Below are 15,362 nucleotides of genomic sequence, written 5' to 3' on the forward strand. Positions count from 1 at the left end.
ATGGAAGACCCACCTGAGAATTGTTGCCAATGGCATAAAAAGCAAACTAGAGGCAAAGATCATGGACTGTTGATTTTCTAGGAGAAGCTTACCTCGGAGGGTTTTCCTGATGTGAACTTGGCTGTTTAGTCAGACGAAAAGCTTGGGTCCTCACTGTTGCCAGGAATGGTTGCTATTCTCATCAGGGGAGCTCTAATCTTCACCCATAAGCACCACTTCCTGGCTCCAGTATAGATCCCTCAGTCTGGTTGCACAAATCCTTCACCCTACCGATGCAGGCTTTCTGGCTTCCACCATTGGCCTTTGGGCCTTTTGGGTGCAGATCCTCAATATGGACAAGCATAAAACATTCCCATGGGCTCTAGGCCACTGGCTGGACTCATAGAGGATGTTGCCTTGGACTCTAGGCCTTCAGCTGGACTTGTGTGGGACATTGTTGGGGGATCCAGGACCTTGGCTAGATTCTTTGGGTCTCTAGTGAGTGGCTAGATCTCTTAAACTCCTCTGTATTTGACTTTTTGGGTGACTATTATAAAATAATCCTGTAAGTCATATGTCCTGTATTAAATCTATTTCCCTTTCAAGACTCTGACCACAACAATATGTAACCTAAAGAGACTCAGAACAGCCAAAACAATTCCAATCATAAAAGCAAATAGAATCAATTACAGTTCTAGATTTTGAGTTACACCTCAAAGACGCAGTAATAAAAACAGCATGGTCCTTGTGCAATGGAATATAATTGTTGACCAATGGAACAGAATTGAGGATTCATAAATAACCCTAAATCCACTCACCTTCATCCATTTGATGTTTTACAAAGGGACCGAAATATACATTGGAAAAAAAATAGCCTCTAGCAAAATGGTTATCCATATGTAGAAGAATGACTTTAGAACCATATTTCTCAGCCTGTATTGAAATCAAATCAAAATGCATCAAAGGTATAATGTTTGAAATCATAGGCATAAACAAGGACTTTCAGAACAGAGCCCCAATTGCAAAGAAATAATACCAAGAATTATCAAATGAGATTATATCAAATTAAAAAGCTTCTGCACAGCAAAGAAAACAACCAATGGGTGAAGAGACAACCTACAGAACAGGAAAAATTTTGCCTATTACTCCTCTGACACAGACTAATATGTAGAATGTATAAAGAATTAAAAAAACTTAGACCCCCAAAATAAAAGACCCAAACAAAAAAACGGGCATTGAAAATTAATAGACACTTCTCAGAAGAAATACAAATGGTCAATAAGTACATAAAAATTATTTGGCAACATTAGCTACTAGAGAAATGTAAATTGAAACAACACTGAGATTTCATCTTATTCCAGAAATGATGGTTATCATCAAGAACTCAAAAAATAACAAGTGGTGAAAAGTTTGTGGGGAAAAAAGAAACTTCTACATTATTGGTAGTAATGTAAACTAGTATAAACACTATAGAAATCAGTATGGAGATTCCTCAAAAAAAAAAAAAAAATATATATATATATGTAAATTTCATTCAACCAGGCATATCTCTTCTAGGTATCGTCCCAAAAGACTTAAGTCATCATATTACAGTGAAATAGCGTACTCGTGTTTATAGCATCACAATTCACAATAACTAAATTATGGAAACAGCCCATATGTCCCATCAACAGATGAATGCATAAAGAATATGTGGTTTATATAAACATAATGGAGTGTTACTCCATCACTAAAAGGAACAAATTTGAATCATATTTTAGAAAAAATGTTGGATTTTGATACCATAATGGAAAGTGAAATAAATCAGGAATATAAGGTTAAATATCACATGGTTTTCTTATACAAGAAGCCCAAAATATAAAGAGCAAAATAAAGATAGATGGTAAGAAACAGAAAGGCATACATTGTGGATTTGGAAAGGGAATCTGGGGAAAGGAGGCAAAGGGAGGATAGGGGAGGAAAGGGAAATAAAGGTGATCATGTTGAGGTATGTAAATATTATGTACAGTATTGGAAACATATACCAGAAAGGAAGAAAAGAAGAAAGAAAGAAAGAAAGAAAGAAAGAAAGAAAGAAAGAAAGAGAGAGAGAGAAAGAAAGAGCTTTTCTTTCATGTATTTTCTTTTTCTTTGGAATTGCCATTATCCGTAAGTCTCTTAGACTAGATTTTATGTCTTTTATGTATTCTCTGATGGTTTTTATTTATTTATATTTATTTTCTGTATATTTCAAAACATTTCTTCTACATAATATTTTAGGCTTAATTGTGAATATCAGTAGTGACAATTCTTTCTTTTTTCACATATTTAATATTTTAAGTTAAAAATCACTCCTTCGTAGGAGCTATAGTTTAATATTCTGAAAGGTCCCCCAGAGGAGTGACTGTTTTGTTGCCCACTCACACATATTTTTTTTCCCAATGGGGCTTCAAATGAGCTTCTGGTAATCTCAAAGTAGTAGCATTCCCTTGTGCGTTGATGAGAATATAGTAGTTTCTGTTCCTGTGGGCTAATTTAAAAAGTCACCAGTTTCCTATTGGGGTTCGTGGACAACTACTCCTACTGCGCAGGTCCTTCAGAACACAGTACACTGCAGACCTGAGCAACCCCACCCAGCCACTGGAGCTGAACCGTGGTGGACAGACCGTATCATGGCCGAGTTCTTCCATCAGGGCGAATCTGAACATCAGCAGAGCATGGAGATCAGCCCCTGTGACAAGCACACAGTCCCTGGGGAGAAGTCTAGATAAGCTCATGGACACATGGGCAGACCTGATGCACCCACACACGCAGGCCATCCTGGACACTCTGGAAGACAACTGGGATGGCATTACGGCTGTCCAGCATCCAGAGGAGGAGGCCACCTCCCCCACCTAATAAATTCCAGTTTGAGTTGTCACTGGAGGAGGCATCCCTGGCCCAGAACGTGTTGAAAGGATGGGTGTCATCTATTGCCAAGGAGCTGGTCAAGGTCAAGTGCTGGGAGACAGGGCATTTGCTATCAAGCTTGGGCTTGGTGTGTGTTGCCTCCATGGCACAGGACTCCATGGTCTCTAGAATCCCCTAGCCTCCCGGGACTCTTCTCCATGCAGCCAAGGTGGGGGCCCAAAGAGACTGTCAGGCTGTCAAGAGGGCTAGCTGTGCCTGCACTGGGACATGGGGAACACTGGAGGAGGACCCAGCCATCCTCTAGGCTCCGAATGGGTGGGAGTCAGTTGGGGACCCTCCCTGAGCCATAGCTCGGTCACCCCATGCCCATGTCCCCAACCCCCACCGACCACCTCTTCCACTGACTCAAAGGCTCTTGGCTCTCTTGAGAAAAAAGAAAACTGAGAAATAAAACAAACAAAAAAAGTGCTCTCCATTAGCAATTAGGGATAATTTGGAAGGGTTGGGAGGAAATCATTTGGAGGAGGGGATAAACGAAAGAGAGATTGAAGGAGGAATAGGTGCACAAATGCTGGGGATATAACGCCCAGATAGAAGCAATGGCCAGTGAAGATACCTCAGAAGATCTGGATGCAGAGCCCATGTGGTGTGTATGCTCCAGCTAATCTTCTGTAGGTTTCTTTCAGATCCTGTTATATACATCCATCGCCTCTTACTAGGGGAGGTCACATCAAGACAGCTCTGGGAAAGCTGCCTTCCATAGCATCCACCTGAAACACAGAAACCTTTCCCCTTTCACACTGCTGACTGTGCTGCTCTCTCCTTTCCCCCTGCTAATAAGGTGTTCATGCCTCATGCCTACCTTTAATGTTCTCCAAAAACAAAGCAAGAAGCACATTAACATGTACTTTCAAGTTTAGATGATATTTGCCCTGCTTTTTCAAAAGCTCTCTTGTGGTGTTGTGCTGAGCAAGAAGGAAGTCTATGAACCCACAATTCTGTAGGTCTGGTAATTTTCAGCTGGGAAACAAAATGTCTCTCTGTGTGGCCCATCCGTCTTCTATTAAAAGTTCTTCTAAGGCCTCCTTCCTTTTCTTGGAATGAAGTGTAAAAGTGATCCACAGGGAAGGAAGGGGAAAAAATTTAAAAAACAATCTTCCTGCAACTAAGTCTATAACTCATTTTTAAATTATTTCCTCAAATAGCTAGAATGTTTGCTGGAGCAAACATGGTCATAGACTACTTATTCTCTGTGAGAGCAGAGGTCCCAGTGCACGGCCTATTGGGAACTGGGCCATGCAGCATAAGGTGAGCAGTAGGCAAGCAAGTGAAGTTTCATCTCTATTTATAGCTGCTCCCCATTACTTACACTACCACCAGAGCTCTGCCTTCTGTCAGATCAGCATTGGCATTAGATTCTCATAGGAACACAAATTCTACTGTGAACTGCACATGTGAAGGATCTAGGTTGGACCCTCCTATGAGAATCTAATGCCTGATGCTCTGTAGTGGAGCTGAAGCAGTGAGACTAGATCTGGCGAACAGCTGTAAATACAGATTAGCATTAGCAGAGAGGTTTGACTGCACAGCGATCATAATAAATCAATTACTTGCAGACTCAAAACAAAACCCTATAAGTGTGTGGCAAGCTACACCAGCTGTAGCCTTGATAGTGGCAACTGAGTTGATGCACTTCATTGTACAGCTGCATCTGGTGGCAGGCTTTAAGTCAGAATTTGACACTTATTTTAGTCTGCACATGGTATGCCCATTATTTAACTTACCACTTCTATCTGTGCCTCTGTCCTGCACCGTGCACTTGTCTGAGTGACAGTTTAGGTTAGACCACAAGCTAACCTGGGACAAAATGAGCAAAACACAAACACCACCAGAGAGCTTCTTTGAAAACAGGCAAAGGCCCAGTGATGAGAAAGCAGATGAATCTAAGACCATCAACTAAAAGAAAGCTGAATCTAAAAGAAAATACCCACAGTTCAACTTCAAATATGGGTTCATTGCAACACGTGATTCCTATTCTCCAAGCCTACTTTGTATAATATGTGGAGAATGGCTATCCAGCGAAGCCATGAAACCTTCAAGAGTGCTTTCCCACAAGGATACCAAACAACATTCATCAAAAGACAAGGTTTGAATATTTTCAAAAGAAAAAAAAAACATGAACATAGAAAACAAAGCAATTATTAGTTGTTTTTTTTTTTTTTTTTTGTACCAGGGATCGAATTCCGGTCCTTGAGCTTGTGCAGCAGGCGGGGAAAAACTGCTGAGCTAAATCCCCAGCCCAACAAAGCAATTATTGAATGCTGCCATTTCATCAAATATGTCTGGACTGAGGGCATCATTACTAGTGGCTAAGCACATTTCTGAAGTTAAGAAGCCCTTTACTATTGGTGAAGGGTTGATCCTGCCTGCTGCTAAGGACATTTGTTGTGAACTTTTATGAGATACTTCAGTTCAAAAGGAGGCACGTGTTCCTCTTCAAAGTAGCACCATAACTAGCTGAACTGATGAAACAGTAGAAGATATTGAGGCATAGTTGTTAGAGAGGATTAATGGGTCACTATTTTATGCAATCCAGGGTGATGAGTCTATCAGTGTTGATGGGGTGATGATGCTTGGTTTCTGCATCTTGGTTTCTTGGTTTATTTTTCAGGAGACTGTGTGTGCATAAGAATATGTTATGTGCACTTTTGGTGCTAGTCAACATCACATGTGCAGAACTATTGAAGTCCGAATAATTTCATATCAGGAAAACTAAATTGGTCATTTTGTGTTGGTATGTGCATGGATAGAGTGGCTGCCATGACTAAATGGCTTTCTAGTTTTAGTACTCCTGTCAAAGAGGTTCCTTCTGTGTGTATCTGTGTGCTGGGTCATCCATAAAGAAATTCTGCTTGTGCGGCTCTGTGAGGAGATGGATTTGGAGCACACATATCTTATACACAGAAGTGAGATGACTTTGTAAGGGTAGACTACTGGTCAAAATTTTTTAATTATGAGAGCCACTCAAGAAATTTCTTTTAGAAAGACAGTCTCCACTGGCAATACATTTCAGTAACAAAATGTATTGCAAAACTTGCTGACTTGTTGACATATTCAATCTGGTCAAGGTACTCAATCTGTCTCTTTAGGGGATAATGGACAACTGAGTTCAAGTCATCAGATAAAGTGGCTGCATTCAAAGACAAATTGGAATTATGGAGGCGAGTGAACACTGGGATTTTGACGTTTCAAACATTAGGAGAGATTTTGAAGGAGATTGAGCCAAAGCTTTTTTTCTCCCAGCAGGAATATGATCACCTATCTCGGATTTAAAGAGAGTTTGAACATTACTTCCTAACTGCAAAGACCTCCAAAATGAGAAGGAATGGCTCCATAACCCATTTGTGAATAAACCAGGTGAAGGACTTTGTGGTAGAAGAGGATCAACTGCTTAAGATCTCAAATGACAGTAGCCTTAATAGTGTGTTTGAAACAACTTCAAATCTCCGTATGTTCTGAATTTAAGACAAGGAAAAATATCCTGAGACTGCCACAAAAGCACTGAAAAGCCTGTTTACATGTCCAACCTCTTATCTTTGTGGAGCAGGGTTTCTTTTGCAATGACAGCAACTAAAAGAAGATTATGGATAGACTGGACATGAGTGAGACACTTTAGGTGTACTGTCTCCCATTACAATCAGATGCGACTGTCTAGTTGTAGGAAAAGAAGCTTGGGGCTCCAGACGATACTGCATTATGGTGAACTGTGTCATTATTTCATTATATGTTACAACATAATAATAATAGAAATAAAGTATACAATGAATGTAATACACTTGAATCATCCCAAAACCACCCAACCCCCAGTCTGTAGAAAATTTGGTTTCCACAAAGTTCATCCCTGCCAAAAAGGTTGGGGACTTTTGCCATAGAGTATATTTATTACTTATTAGAACCTCTTATTACATTCTGGGACAATTATCACTCACTGTTCTCAACTGCCCAATTGTGAAATTCCTTGTCTGAAATAGTTTCTGAGGCTCTGAGGTTTGATACAGCAGGTGTGATGGAGACAGCATGCTTTACATCTGCACTTGTGTTGAAGTCAGGGTTTGCAAGGGAACAGATTTAATACAGGACACATCATTTATAGGATTATTTTATAGTATTCACCCAAAAAGTCAAAGGCAGAGTAGTGCAATAGATGTGTCTATGTGCTAGAGATCCAAAAATCCAGCCAAGGGTGTCCCACACAAGTGCAGCTGAAGGCCTAGAGTCCAAGGCAATGTCCTCTATGAGTCCAGCCAGAGGCCCAGAGGCCCAGAGCCCACAGCAATGTCTCATACCAGTCTTTATCAAGGGTCTGCACTGGGAAGCCCCAAAGGCCAGTGGTGAAAGCTAGAAAGTTTTCTCCAAAGAATGAAGGATCTGTGCCACCAGGCTGCACTGGAGACAGGAAGAGACACTCAAAGCCAAGACCAGAGCTGCCCTGATGAGAACAACAGCCATCCCCAGTGACAATGAGGATCCAAGCTCCTCTAATGATGTGAACAACCAAGTTCATATCAGGAAAACCAGCCACCATAGAAAGCTTTTCCCGGAAAATCAGCAGGCCACAATCTTCTCCTCCAGTTATCCTTTTATACTGTTGGCAGCAGCTCTCAGGTTCCTCTTCCATACCCAGAATCACGCTGACCCAGTTCAGCTAGGCATGCCAAGTTAGCCATTCGTTAGTCCACCAGAACCTGTGAGGGGTGACAGAGGTGAGATCCGGCAGAAGGAGATGCGAAACTGATGGAGTTGGAATGCAATTCAATCCCACAGGGAGCCCTGGAGCTGAGAGGGTTGAGATAAGATTGAGGTAAGGAATTGGAATCTATGGGAAGGGAATATGACCTAAGGGGATGGGAAAGGGACTATGATAAAATGAGGAGCTACTGATCCATTTAATGAAGAACTTCTTTTTTGTTTTGTTAGCCTTAACTCTCTTTCTTCAATGGTAGTTTGCCGTATCATGCCACCCAATTTATTTTTTTACTGCAGAAAATAAGAAATAAATTACTAGGTGAATGTTAACATTTCCTAAACCTCAGTACCTCAAAGAGAAAAGTTCTCAAAACTGACACCAAATTCAGGGGGGACCATTAGTCAAAGGTCATGTTTTCTATTAGTAGAAACTTCATTTAATCTAATAGTTGCAACCAAACAGCACATTTGCCTCAACCCATCACCAAATATTTGGAATTATTGCCTCTGCCTTCCCTAATTAGATGTTTGGAGACCTAAATAAATAAAACAATCAATTGGAACTTGGAGGGGAAGCTATTTCTCAAAAACCAGAATTGTACTTTCTGTCAAAATTTGCTCATTTCTCCAATCGAAAAAGATTTACACTCCAGTTTCAGTGCCTGCACTGGCACACACTACACTACAGAAAGGGACATTATTAAAACACAAGTACTTTTCTGCACAGTAAATTTAATACAGATTCACTTAAAAGTGCAGATTTACTCAAATTATTTTTGGTAGTGGTACTTTCCAATTAAAATGCTTTCAAATCTAGGACTCACTGTGAATTTTAACAAATCCCTTTCTATCTTATCATCTCAGTATCTCCATCTACAGAGGCACTAGGGGAAAGAAGAAGCACAAAGATGGATACATATTCTACGCAGCAGTAGCAGGGTTTGTTCTGTGAAGTGCATTAAGCAAACAAAAAGACATTCAAAATTCCAATCTATAGTGAAAAGAATGATATGATGTTCTCAAAGACAGGATGGGACAACACAGGCATATTCTTAAACAGAGAATGCATTGGAGCCTCAGGTAGTATTATGTAAATCAAAATTACTGGGTACTTTTACATGAGATTTTAATTTTATAAATTAAATTAAATTTAATTTAATTTGTAGTACTGTATATTGAACCAAGGACCTTCACACTGAATTACATCTCCAGACATTAATTAATTAATTAATTAATTAATTTTTAAATTTATTTTTACATCAAGACAGTGTCCAACTAAGTTGCCCAAGCGGCACTCAAACTTGTGGTCCTTCTACCTCAGCTTCTAAAGAGGTTTTTAATAAAGACCAAGGCAACTGTGATACACGTGGCACAGACTTCTCTGCACAGAAGTACTGAAAATAGCAGAATCATGACAACTATGCTTCCTTCCTCACTCTGCCAGTCCATGATCACGAGTCTCAGTTTTATGGTATGTGCAGGTAAGATCAAAGAATGTCTTTAAAGGACTGTATTAAGAAGTCAAAAATACGTTCTTTATAAGATACAAACCATTAAGTGAACCATTAAAAGAAGTTTATGTCTCTATTTCTAGAAAAGGGGACCTTAGTGGGAATGAATGGAGACAGAGTACAAATGAAACAGCTATGGAAATTTCAGGCGACAAAATGCAGTGAGGGGATGTGGATGGCATTCTTCTTGGAAAGGTGAGAGTAGGAAGTGAAACAAAGAACTAAAATGCAGTTCTTCTCATATTTGCTTATTTGCAGCAGTGTTTATTTCAGTGACAGCTCAGATCATGACTACTTACATTATTTCTCTGTAGGAGTCATAATTTTTAATAAAGATGCATCCTACTATAAGCAGTAACAAAAATAAAGATTCTGTTCCCAGATTATTTTCCATTGGTGTATTCTAAAAAATAGCAATAACCATATGTTCATCAGAATGTACATACGAGTTAATTATGCTTGAGTGCACAAAAATGGTTTTCAGCTCCTATTAAATCAACTTCCCACTATTCCTTTTTTTAACCAGCATCAAAATGAAGGGAGTTACAATTCATGCTACCTGTGACCAGTATTTAAAGTGAAAAACACAGCCACACTGACCTTGCACCTTTTGACATATAGCAAGTGTTCGGACTTCTCACTGTTCAATCACCACCATCTGGCTTTGCAGGTGATTAACAATTTTCTTCCAGTCACCTTCCCAGCTTTAACATTTATTGAGTAAGATCAAGGATAGAAAACTTACAGAATTAAACTTGGCAGGAAAGGGTTGTTATAGATACACTCATAGCATACTTAGTAAGACATACTTAGTAAGACTTTAAAGAGCCACTATGATAGATCTAACCTCAGGAAGTTCTGCAAAACTGTCAATTGCTGCTTGTAAACTATGCAGCTTGAAATAAGAAAAACATGCATTTCCCTGTCAGGAGAATGCAAAGCTTGGCTGAAACTCTTCTGGGTTTATCCATCTCACTGATGTTAAAAATGGGCTATTGATTTTCCTCACACCATACAATCTGTTGAGGAAAACTAGCAAAGGTACATTCTTGATAAGAAGTAGGCCAAGGTTATTATGCTATAAAAATGAAGTGTTGAGAAAGTTTTGACAACATCTAGAAATAATTGGAAAATACTACTCAGAACTCAAAGCAAGTTTCCATTATAGGAAACATTTAAAGCTTTGCATCCCAAATTTCATCTCAGGTTATTATATCATTAAGTGCAATGCTGAACTAGTGTTTAACAGCAACTCTGTCTCTACAATATGTGGCATCTTTAACAACACATCCTTCAAGAAAAATCACTGCAGACCAGTGGATCATTTATTTTAGAGGTACTGATGTATTGTTCACCAGAAGAAAACTGCAACACGGTGAAGTAAAAAAAAGGTAGTAAATAAGGACCAACTTTTGGTTGTAAAAATGTCACATTAAAAATCCGGTCATTCTCTTTCTCCATATTCAAAAGGGGAATATAAGCCTTACGTTGATTAAGGAGGAATAAAATTCTGAGGGTCCTCAATTCCTAGGACAGTGGTTGGCACATGGTAGGAAGTTAAAAAATAGACCTATACTAAAGGAATATTGTTTTTTCTTTTGGTTTGTCATAATATTTACAGCAATACATCTGTTGACAGTTTGCACAAATATACCAATGTTATTAATTGGCATGAATTTAACACGTCATAGTGAAGTGGACCAAATAACTTCTGGAGAGCATTGGTGACCAACATGCAAATTCTAGGAGAGAAATCACAATAGAGATTGAGCTTATTGGGCTGACTTTAAGGGACACTTATTGTGTTATAAAGACCCTAAAATGCTTGGAATTTGTGCTTTATTTGGTTCCCTAACTAATATATAAATGCTATTTCCAAAATCATTAGACGTAATAGCAGGTGTATCTAACCCTTTAAGTTAACACTGCCCCAAATTCTTTGGTCTTCCTAATCATGAAGGAGGGCATTGTACTAAGGAGGGCATGAGTTCTGGTTTCAGATTGCTGAGTTTGAATCCCAGCTGTGCCTACCCACTAGCTGCACTACCTCACAAAGATCATTTTAGCTAACTGTGCTGCCTCCATTTCACAATGTGTAACTAAGCCTAATGACAGCAATGATGTAAAGAATAAATTGTTTAACTTAGTTATTACATACGAAGCACTTAGGAATTAGAACAAAATAAAAACTACACAAACATTAGCTATTATCATTATTCATGGTTTATGTTTATACAGAAAATATTTGTTTCTCATAATAAAAGATAATCATAAAAATGAAATAAATAAGAGGGAAGGCAAATCCAAATGTAATATGCTAATTCACGATCCATTTCTTGATCTTAATCAGTTCCATTTTTGGAATTCATTTTACCAACTATGAAATCTCTGAAACTTATTTTAGGTAAGAACTTATCTGAAATATAGCATTATTATGTTTCAGAATGGTTAACTCAACATTATATGAACATCTTTGTGAGATCATTTGTGTCAGTAGTTTACCAGTTTCTTGAGTTTACAAAGAGTTGGTTTGCTCTTTTAGACCATAGCTTCACAATCCCTCCTGAGCAAAGTGGATACAATTGCTCAGGAGACACTTTGACTCTTCCTTTTCCTCATATTCCAGAAGTCCTCATAGCTCTGTGTTTCTGATTCACCCACCCCCTATATCAGCAGAGCCATGGTCCTAGTCCAAGCAACATAATCCCTCTACTTCTAGTCACATCTGTCTTCTGTGCTATTTAGATGTTCAGGACATTTACATCTGCTGTCATGTATCTGCAATGAGTTGAACCTGAGCTGTTCACAAGTAGTGACTTTCTGAGCTCTCACAGCAAATCACCTATATAGGAAGTTCTTCCCTTCCATCCTAAAGTATTTCTCCTATCCTTTTGCTCTCTACCATGTCACATTATTTATTTCTCCTATGGACTATATTATGTTTCCCTAAAAATGCATATGTGGCATATGGTGAAGCCCTAACTTTCAACCTCATGATATTTGAAAGTGGGGCCTTTGGGAGGTTATTTGGTTTAAATGAAGTCAGGAGGGTGAGACCCTCATAAAGAGATTAGTGCCTTCATAAGAAGAGATCAGAGACCCGAGAGACATCCCTCCCTCTCTTCCCCCCCCTGCCCTTCCCCACCCCCATGTAATATATATCAAATATCCAAAGGCACCTTAAAGAGTTATTTTATGAAGATTTGAGGAGATGGCTAGGACACAGCTTCTCTGTGGCCCAGGAAGAGTGCAGACTGCAAAGATCAAAGGTGGATTTCCTATTCTTTGCTCTGTTTGGATTACAGTGTGGACCCAGTAGCCCCAAACAAACCAGAGAAATTAACATCTAGGGTGTAGACATCACAGGGGAGGAGGATGTTCTGTCTTGGTGACTTTGATCATCTTTGACCTCCTCTGTGGTAGCAACTATCAGTCAATGGAGAACAGGTTAGGGCACCAAGAGATATTCCCAAAAAGACTCCTGGAATAATCTGAACTTAATTAAGGTGACTTTTTAAGAATGGAGAATGAATTAATTTTTTTGGAATTTTAATTCCAGGCTGGTGTACAATGAAGTCATTGTCATCATATTCATAGTATATAAGTTCAGTCTTCACTGAGACTCTTGTCCTCTGTATGAGCAATAAATTCTGCTTAATGAATCAGCTGATATTCTATTTCATGTGAGAATTACTCTAATAATATTTATATGGTAGTTTATTTTGTACTCCAAGTCATCTTGGTGACTCCACAGTGATAATTTTTTTTTTTTTTTTTTTTTTTTTGTACTGGGGATCGAACTTGGGTCCTTGCACTTGCGCAGCAGGCAGTGAAACCACTGAGCTAAATCTCCGGCCCCACAGTAATAAAATTTGAGGAAAGAATTGTACACTTTCACTTTAATTCCTGGTTGTTCTTAATCAGACTAGGAAATTCAGAGCTTAAATGCAAAGCTTGTTGCTATGCTCAGCAGGTGTAAATAACATCACTTTTTGTCCTCTAGCCTTTTTGTAGAGTACCCTACTGGGGCCCAAGACAAAGGAAAGAAGAATTCAGTATGATACAACTGAACTGATGAGAACTTTTCTTCCCTCATTCTGCTCAGGCCTGGCACCTGAGCAACCAACCTGAGATAGGTCATTCTGAAGAACCACAGGGAGAACCCTGCCACCAGGTCAGGAGGGCTCATGTGAAAAGGGATCTTTATCCAGACTGTCTAATCCTGATTTGTAGAAGTAACATAATTATAAAATGTTAAAATAACCAACCCTTGATATGCATGCATTACAAAGGCCATTTACAAAAGATAAGAAGGGTTCTCAATTTTTTAAAAAAATTCCTGCTTGAAAGGAAGAATTGAAAAATTATTATGTAGTTTCCTCCAAGAAGGATTAGCACAGCTGAGTTTATAATTTTCTCCATATTCTTTTAAGGCTTACCATTATACAAAGGAGAAAATCAGAGATCTAAGATATTTAGTGAGAAATAAGTAGTAAAACCAGGCTCCCATCTCTAGGGTTATTTTCATCAATATTTTTGGTCAAAGTTGAAATTCTAGGCTGACTTTTAATAATTCACTTGTGCTCCTCTTACCAAACTAATATGGCTAGTAAACATTAAATTGCTCTCCTCTGAAATTTTCATTAATTTTTTTCATTTTTTTGAATGAAACATCAGCATATCAACTGACTTTTCAATTCTACTAGTTTGTAAATATGTTCTTATTTCTGCAAAAAGATTTTAATCTTTAGTCTAATCTATGCCATGTGCTGACATTCTGAAATGTGTAGAAAAGTTTGGTATGGCCCTAACTCAAGTCTGTTTTCCAAGGGTCTGAGAAGCTTACTGGAAAAGAATTTATCTGTAAGGAAGAAGGGACCAGGTATGACACATTTATAACAAAGTCTTCGTCATTGAAGAAGAATAAGAAATTTGAGTGCAACATAGTGGCTGTCACTCAAATATATCTGCAGCCTGGGTATATGTCTAGAAAGAGAAAAAAACCTAATGAAAAACTGAAAAAGTAGTTTCACACAAACCACTGGAAATGTTGGTGTACAGGAAGTGCTACTTTGCTAGATACTCCTGCAGTAAGTCTCTAGTCCCCACCTGCCCAGTATATGATGCAGGCCTGAGAAAAAAATACACTAAGACACAGAATTAGGAGAGAAAAAGCAGGGAGCCAGGACAGCCAATGCCAGCGCAACTGACAAAGGCACTGGAAAGTCCCAGGCACTGACTTTTATTAGCAATCATTGGGTTAAAGTTGAGCTATGAGTGGTTTCTATGGAAATTAATGTAAACAAGGCTCATAAAGGACAAGACAAAGCATTCTTAAATTAGGAACAGTATAGACAAAATATATGGCTGTAACTAGAATATTGTCCTTCTAGTTAGAAGGTTTTAGTTGTGGAAATGGGAGTTGGGTGCAAGTTACTCTTACCTCTGCATATAGGCTTTGGCCAGACTCACTTCTCAAAACAAGCCAATTGTGGGGTTAACTCTTTACAGCCTGCTTTGGGCATAATCAATATTATGGTTCTCTACACTACTTGCAGAATTTTCTGACAAATTATAACACAAGAGAAAGGGAAGCATTTCACCTCTTACCCATTTATGTAAATAGTAATAGGAGACTTTCATGCATTGGCAGTGATATCTGGGGGAGTAGAATCTCCTAGAGGACTATGGTGTCCAAGGGCACCTTTGCAAGGTAATGGAATAGCAGTAAAGCCCCAAGGAGGCATTAAATACCTTTTGGATTTCCTGGAATACTTGATGATGAATGAACCCTGAAGAAGCTGTGTGCAAGTAGGTACAAGATCTGATGAAATTTATTTGTCATAATTTGATTTACTTTTATTATAAGTAGTAAATTCTAAAATTCTAAATAATAATGATAAAGAAATACATTAAATAATCTAACAATAACTCCACCTACAAGTTGGAGATACCTTAAATTTTTTCCTATGTTAGCTTTTGTTAACTGAATATATAAGACTACAGAGGGTAGAGTGGGGATGAGGGAGGAACCCCAGGTAAGCAACTCTCTCCACTGTGCTGTTATAGTAAGGTTATTTAATGACAATGTCATTGATGTAATTATGATACATGCAGCTGCCTACATCCACAAAGTGTTGATGCAATTCAAATATCACATCTTCCATTTCCTGTTCTTATTTCTTCCACCAAGGATTTAGTCAAGTATAAAAATGAGAACAAAGGTCCAAAGGTGGA

This window comes from Heterocephalus glaber, unplaced genomic scaffold (genome assembly GCF_053883595.1).
Source record: "Heterocephalus glaber isolate CG9 unplaced genomic scaffold, H.glaber_assembly_v1.0 deba00001733, whole genome shotgun sequence".
Classification (NCBI taxonomy): domain Eukaryota; kingdom Metazoa; phylum Chordata; class Mammalia; order Rodentia; family Bathyergidae; genus Heterocephalus; species Heterocephalus glaber.